Source organism: Hordeum vulgare, chromosome 4H (assembly GCF_904849725.1).
Source record: "Hordeum vulgare subsp. vulgare chromosome 4H, MorexV3_pseudomolecules_assembly, whole genome shotgun sequence".
Classification (NCBI taxonomy): domain Eukaryota; kingdom Viridiplantae; phylum Streptophyta; class Magnoliopsida; order Poales; family Poaceae; genus Hordeum; species Hordeum vulgare.
This window is the reverse complement of record NC_058521.1, coordinates 536,190,489-536,198,114: the sequence shown is the minus strand read 5'-3', so window position 1 is coordinate 536,198,114 and position 7,626 is coordinate 536,190,489.

Genomic DNA, 7,626 nt, shown 5'->3' with positions numbered 1-7,626 from the left:
AAAAATTATAGATACGTTGGAGACGTATCAACATCCCCAAGCTTAATTCCTGCTCGTCCTCGAGTAGGTAAATGATAAAAACAGATTTTTTTTAATGTGGAATGCTACCTAACATATTTATCCATGTAATATTCCCTAATGTGGCATGAATATTCAGATCCATAAGACTCAAAACAAAAGTCTATATTGACATAAAAACAATAATACTTCAAGCATACTAATAAGGTAATTGCTTCCTTTCGAAATAGCATGGTCTTAGAAAGTTATCCCTACAAAATCATATGATCTCGCTATGCTCCATATTCACCACACAAAATATCTAAATCTTGCACAACTCGATGAAAATCAAGCAATTGTTTCACACTTTTTACGTTCTCAAACCTTTTCACCTCTCAGGCAATACATGAGAGTGAGCCATGGATATAGCACTATAGGTGGAATAGAATGTGGTGGAGGTTGCAAAATGAAAGGAAGAAGATAGTCTCACATCAACTAGGCATATCAACGGGCTATGGAGATGCCCACCAATAGATATTAATGTGAGTGAGTAGGGATTGCCATGCAACAAATGTACTAGAGCTATAAGTGTATGAAAGCTCAAAAAGAAAACTAAGTGGTTGTGCAAAAGATGTATACCACTAGTTATATGAAAGTGACAACATAGGAGACTCTCTATAAAGCATATGGTGCTACTTTGAAGCACAAGTGTGGAAAGATAGTAGCATTGTCCCTTCTCTCTTTCTCTCATTTTTTTGTTTTTTTGGTGGGCTTATTTGGCCTCTTTTATTTTTTGTAAAGTACGGAGACTCATCCCAACTTGTGAGCTAATCATAGCTTCCATAATCCTTTTTCTCACACGGGACAATGCTCTAATAATGCAAATCATCACACTTTTATTTACCTACAACTCAAAAGATTTGAACTCGATATCTAGAACAAAGTATGACTCTACAAGCAATATGGAAGTGATGGTGCGTGCAATAAAAACGAGGCGGTGGTGTTGCATGGCAATATATCACTCAATGGCTATGAAAATGCCATAATAGGTAGGTATGGTGGTTGTTTTGAGGAAAATATATGGTGGTTGTTTTGACGAAGATGGGTTTAATGTACCGGCGAAAGTTGCGCGGTACTAGAGAGGCTAGCAAAGGTGGAAGGGTGAGAGTACGTATAATCCATGAACTCAACATTAGTCATAAAGAACTCACATACTTATTGCAAAAGCCTATTAGTTATCGAAGCAAAGTATTACACGCATGCTCCAAGGGGAAGTGTTGGTACGAGTTAACCATCGCGTGATCCCGACCTCCACACAAAGGTTGACAATCATTAAAGAAGTCATGCTCCGACTTCATCACATAACGGTTCATCATACGTGCACGCTACGAGAATCACAAGCTTTAACACAAGTATTTTTTCTAATTCACAATTACTTACTAGCATGACTCTCATATAACCATCCTCACGTCTTAAAACTATATGCAAGGAATCAAACTTCTCATCATATTCAATGCACTTAATATGAAAGTTTTTATTATATCCCTCTTAGATGCCTGTTATATTAGGACTAAATTCATAACTTAAACATATTACCATGCTGTTTAAAGAAATCTCAAAAAAATATAAGTGAAGTACAAGAGTTTTAATAATTCCAGAACACTGTCGTGGTGTAAAAGATATAAGTGAAGTACTAGAGCAACATTGCCTAGCTCAAAAGATACAAGTGAAACATAAAGAGTATTCTAATAAATTCACGATTCAGTGTCTCTCTCTCTCTCAAAAGATGTGTGCAACAACGATGATTATGGCAAACTAAAAAGTAAAGACTCATATCACACAACATGCTCCAAGCAAAACACATATCATGTGGTGAATGAAAATATAGTCTCGAGTAAATTTACCGATGGATTAAAGACGGAAGAGGGGATGCCTTCCGGGGCATCCCCAAGCTTAGGCTATTTGGTATCCTTGTATATGACTAGAGGTGCCTTGGTCATCTCCAAGCTTAGGATCTTGCCACTCCTTATTCCATAGTCCATCAAATCTTTACCCGAAACTTGAAAACTTAACAACACAAAACTCAATAGAAAACTCATGAGATCCGTTAGTATAAGAAAGATAAATCACCACTTAGGTACTGTCATGGACTCATTCTTTATTTATATTGATGTAATATTTTTTGTATACTAACTTCTCCATGGTTCATACCCCCCGATACAGCCCATAGATTCATCAAAATAAGTAAACAACACAAAGAAAACAGAATCTGTCAAAAACAGAATAGTCTGTAGCAATATGTTTACTTCGAATACTTATGTAACTCCAAAACTTCTGAAAAATGAGGATAATCTGGGAACTTTGTAAACCAATATTGTGTACAAAACTCAGATCAAAAGAAGGTTCTGGTGAATTTATAAAATTCCTGAATTGAGAGCAAAAGTTTCTGTTTTTCAGCAAAATCAACTTGCAAACACCATAGACCATCCCAAAGGTCTTACTTGGCTCAAACACTAACTAAAAAGAAAATAAAATAATTACATAGGTAATAGTGTGTGCGACACTCAAAAACAGAAGCAAAAACAAAAGCATAAAAATTAAATCAGGTTGCCTCCCAACAAGCGCTATTATTTAACGCCCCTAGCTAGGCATGACGATTTCAATGATGCTCGCATAAAAAGTAGTAATTGAGATATGCAAAAGAGCATCATGAATAGCATGAAAAACACATTTAAGTCTAACCCACTTACTATGCATAGGGATTTTTTGAGCAAACAATTTATGAGAACAAGAATCAACTAGCATAGGAAGGCAAAACAAGCATAACTTCAAAACTTTAAATCCATAGAGAGGAAACTTGATATTATTGCAATCCCTACCAGCATATGTTACTCCATCATAATAAATTTCAGTAGCATCATTAAGGAGTTCAACAATATAACTATCATATAAAAGTTTCTCTTCGTTGTCCACATGCATGCAAAGTTCACACTCTTCCAAAATAGCGGGATTATCATTAACTAAAGTCATGACCTCTCCAAACCCACTTCTATAAAAAAATAGCATAAGATTGAACACTCTCCAAAATAGTGGGATCAATGATGCCTAAAGTTGACACTCTTACAAACCCACTTTCAATATCGTAATCATCAAGAGTATTAAATAAATTATCAAGATCATAAGAAGCATTATCACCCCAATCATGATCATTGCAATAAGTAGTGGTCATGGCAAACTCATCAAATATAGCATCCCTAGGCTTGTGGGTTTGCATATCATTAACACAATTGATATTAATAGAATTTATAAAAATATCATTGCAATCATGGTTTTCATTCAAGGAAACATCGTGAATCACTTCATCACAATTTTCAAATTCACGAATCTCAAGCAAAACTTCATGGAGATAATCAAGTACACTCAACTCACTAGCAATTGGTTCGTCATAATTGGATCTCTTGAAAAGATTAGAAAGTGGATGAGGATCCATATCAATAGATTTTCAGCAAGCAAAGATGCAAGAAAATAGAAGGCACATGGTAACACAAGTAGTCAAAAAGAGATCCGGCAAGAAAAAGGCGAATAAAATGGCAAATCTTTTTGGTATTTTCTGAAAATATTTTTAGAAGTGGGAGAGAGGAAAACGAGAGGCAAATGGCAAATAAAGTAAATGCAAGAGATGAGCTTGTGATGGGTACTTGGTAATCTTGCTATGTATCCTCCCCGGCAACGGCGCCAAAAATCCTTCTTGCTATCTCTTGAGCTTGTGTTGGTTTTCCCTTAAAGAGGAAAGGGTGATGGAGCGAAGTAGATAAGTATTTCCCTTAATTTATTAAGAACCAAGGTATCAATCCAGTAGAAGGAACAAGCAAGACTCCAATAGTAGTACCTACACAAATAATCAAACACTGCTACAAAAAAGGTTGTTAGTGGCGCACCTATTTTCCCTATTAATGGCGCACTATAGGTGCGCCACTATTATCACGCCACTACTAATAAATAGTAATGGCGCACGCCTGGTGCGCCACTGTTAATCTACATAATAGTGGTGCACCACCTCGTGCGCCATTACTAGGCCCGGAAGTGCGCCACTACTGTGGGTTACTAATGGCGCACTTTTAGATGGTGCACCACTACTATGGATATTAGGAATTATTATTTTTTTGCTTTTCTGATATTTGCATAGGTTACAAAATACATTATAACACATAATATAAACATCACAACATATAAACAGCAGATTTATCGAATACAATAGAAGATTAGTCTCCGAATACAATTCATCATAGTGATACATATATAAGTGATGTAGAAATAAGTGATACATATTCTATACAATAGTTTCATAAAATATCATCACATCATCTCGAAAATAGCGATACATAGTGATGTGGAAGTAATCATCATAGTCAATGAGACATCATATAACAAAAGTTGGTCACTAGTCATAATCGCAACTCCTCATCATCATCATCGTCAACTCTAGCACATTGTATCACATCATCACATCATCTCGGAAATAGATAATAATCATCATAGTCATTACCACAAATACTATTTAATACATTGTAGCACATCATCACATTAACACATTGTAGCACATCATCACATTGTAGCACATAATAACATATTGTACCTAGGACCTACTCCTGTGCTTAGGTAGAATATCATAAAACAAGATAGGCCCTGACTCTCCATTATGGAGAATGGAGATCATCTTGTCTCCAATTCTTGGCCTACGCACAATGTTGCTTCCAAGTAGCTCTCTACGATAGACCATACATTTTTTCCAATCTTTGATTGTCATGACTTCATCGGTTTTAGAAATCCGGTATGGACATGAGTGAATCAGATACCTAGGCTGACCTCGCCGTGTTGGTCGTATCATCATAACATCAACGCGACCTCTTCATAACATCAGATGAGACACACAATCTTTCAGGATTTTCTGTTGAAAAACATAGTATTAACTTTGTAGCTAGCAATGTAGTTTAGTTTTACAAGAATTTATGCAAAAGATGCATGTATGTCGTAATAGTACAAAATCTTACCATGCAATCTCCATGCATGTTACCGTAGTTCACCACGTTCACTAGTGGCACATGTTGACCATAATGTTGGGAAGTTTGCTGATAGGTATTGTAATTCTCAAGATCATTGATAAATTGGACAAGATGATGTTTCTCCTTACAAGTTAATTCTGCTTCATCATTGTAGTAATAGGTTCTGTCTACCATTTTTCGTACGCTGAAGTATGTAACCGATGCCATACTCCCAGGAAAAGCTCGAACTACCTTCAACAAAAGGGTACCTGTACCCGAAACCGACACAGGTGGGTAGGTAGAGAATACCTAGGGGCGCGAGACAACTCTCTCTAAGGAACTTGGCAAATATGGAATCCTAGAAGACGAATACGAATATGAAACCCTAGAAAACGAATATGGGAGCCCAGAAAACAAATATGGGAACCCAGAGAACGAATATAGGACTTTAGAGAAAGACTCAGAAGAGGAATATGGGAACCCAGAGAGAAAATATAGGACCCAAGAGGACGAATATGGAACTTTAGAAGAAGACTCAGAAGACGAATATGGCAGCCCCGGGGAAAGCGGTGAGGAAAAATATGGTACTTTAGAGGAAGACTCAGAAGAAGACTCAGAGGACGAATACGAGAGCCCAGAGGAAGATTCCATCTTAAAAAAAGAGGGTTTGATTAAGCATCGAGGAACAAAAGAATTTAGTCTAAAATACCAAAAAGAAGTAGATCGGGTTTTTTTCATTCTTCAAGAACTTCATATCTTGCCGAGATCTTCATCCCTAAAGATACTTGACAATAGTATTATTGGAGTGGATACACAACTCACAAAAAATACAAGAAGTCGACTAGGCGGACTGGTCCGAGTGAAGAGAAAAAAAAGCCATACGGAACTCAAAATATTTTCCGGAGATGTTCATTTTCCTGAAGAGGCAGATAAGATATTAGGTTCATTTTTTGAAGAACGAAAATAAGCTGACAATGGAAATAAGTTATCAATTATTTTTAAATAAACAATATAAATTACTTAATAAATGTGGTTGAGAAACTCACATAATGGTAGAACTGAAGGCGTGTGCACATCGACCCAGATGTCGATATTACCTTCAATTTCATCTTCCGGACGAATATCAAAGGTGATAAGCATATTAGGCTCAAATCCGTAAGCCTTGCATAGTGCTACCCAAGTTTTGCATTCAAAAAAGGAGTAGGTGTGTGCATTGTACAATTTTACGGCAAAAGTATAACCATGCTTGGTCCTCAAGTGAACTATCTTTATCTCCATATTTATTTCAGTACTGAAACCAATCTTATCCAACGCATAATGTCTTGCATGGCAGGGGATACGCTAGTAGAATAGTAAAAAATAAAAATTATAAGTTGAAGCAAAAGAAGTCATGCTTAATTACGAAAAAAGACTTGTCGTTGTGACTTACTGTATCCACTTCGAAGTCCTCATCCAGCATGATGCTGAAGCACCTTTCATCAACTAGGTAAGGCGTGTCGCAAAGGCCGCGCTTGTCTTGGCAGTATTCGCACATAACAAATTCGTCGTCAGACATTTCCTAAAACAGAGAAAATTTGGGCATGACATTTACTAAAAAGTGGACATATGGAACGCCTGAAATTTACCGGAACAGAAATGAATCAACATTCCGGCAAAACATTAAGTTGACCAAACCTCAGAAATACAAGCAAAGCTACCAAACATGAAGAGCACTCTTTCGGTGCAAGGGAAGTATCAAAAAGGAAAAGCATGAATGAACAAGAATAAAGAACATCATCATTCTACTTTCATCTTTGTGAGATAATAATTGGTTCGGGTTTTCTTTCAGCATGGCAAGCACCCTAGGCAGATTTAGGAATTATTTAAAGGTTCTAACACAAATATTTATGCACAGTATGTTACTTGCCTACTGTCATCTCGCGCTCGAGGCTGCAAGATGGGTCGATGGAGGCCAGCGGTGGCCGACCTATCAGGTCTCAACGCTGGGGGTCTCCCAGGGGTGCGAAAGGTGGGACCTTTTCGCCCGTCTCTTTGGTGGGGGTGTGTCAGGTTGCGTTGGAGGTGGTGGCAAGGTCTTGGATGCCAGGGGGTGACTCTGGTGGTGGTAGCGTGGTGCTCTTGGGCAGAGCCGTAGCTTGGTGTTGTCCGGTGGCCATGGTCGTGTGGACGGTGTGGTAGCCGGGGTGTGGCGTCCGATGGTGGTGAGTGTTGGCTGGGGTGAAAAACTTATTCATTTTTGGACGGACCGACGACGGCGTAGCTCGTTCCCTTGGCGATCGGCATTGAAGTATAAGATATGTGTGAAGTCCAGTTTAATAAAATTTGATAAACTTTATACCCAACGCCGCAGTTGAAACCGCGGAGAGCAGCCACCAACACAACCCTGGCCGTCCACTAGCCAACCCAACGCCGAACAGGCACAGCCTCCCGACCGCCGCTGCGAGATGTCGTGCCCGCGAGCGGCCACCTACCCGAGGTGAAAGCAGGGGCATGCAGGCCCCGCTGCCACCACCGGAAGGCTCATAGGATCACATCGCGTCATGCATGATGACGTACGGACCGACAACCATAAATGGCAAAAACAATG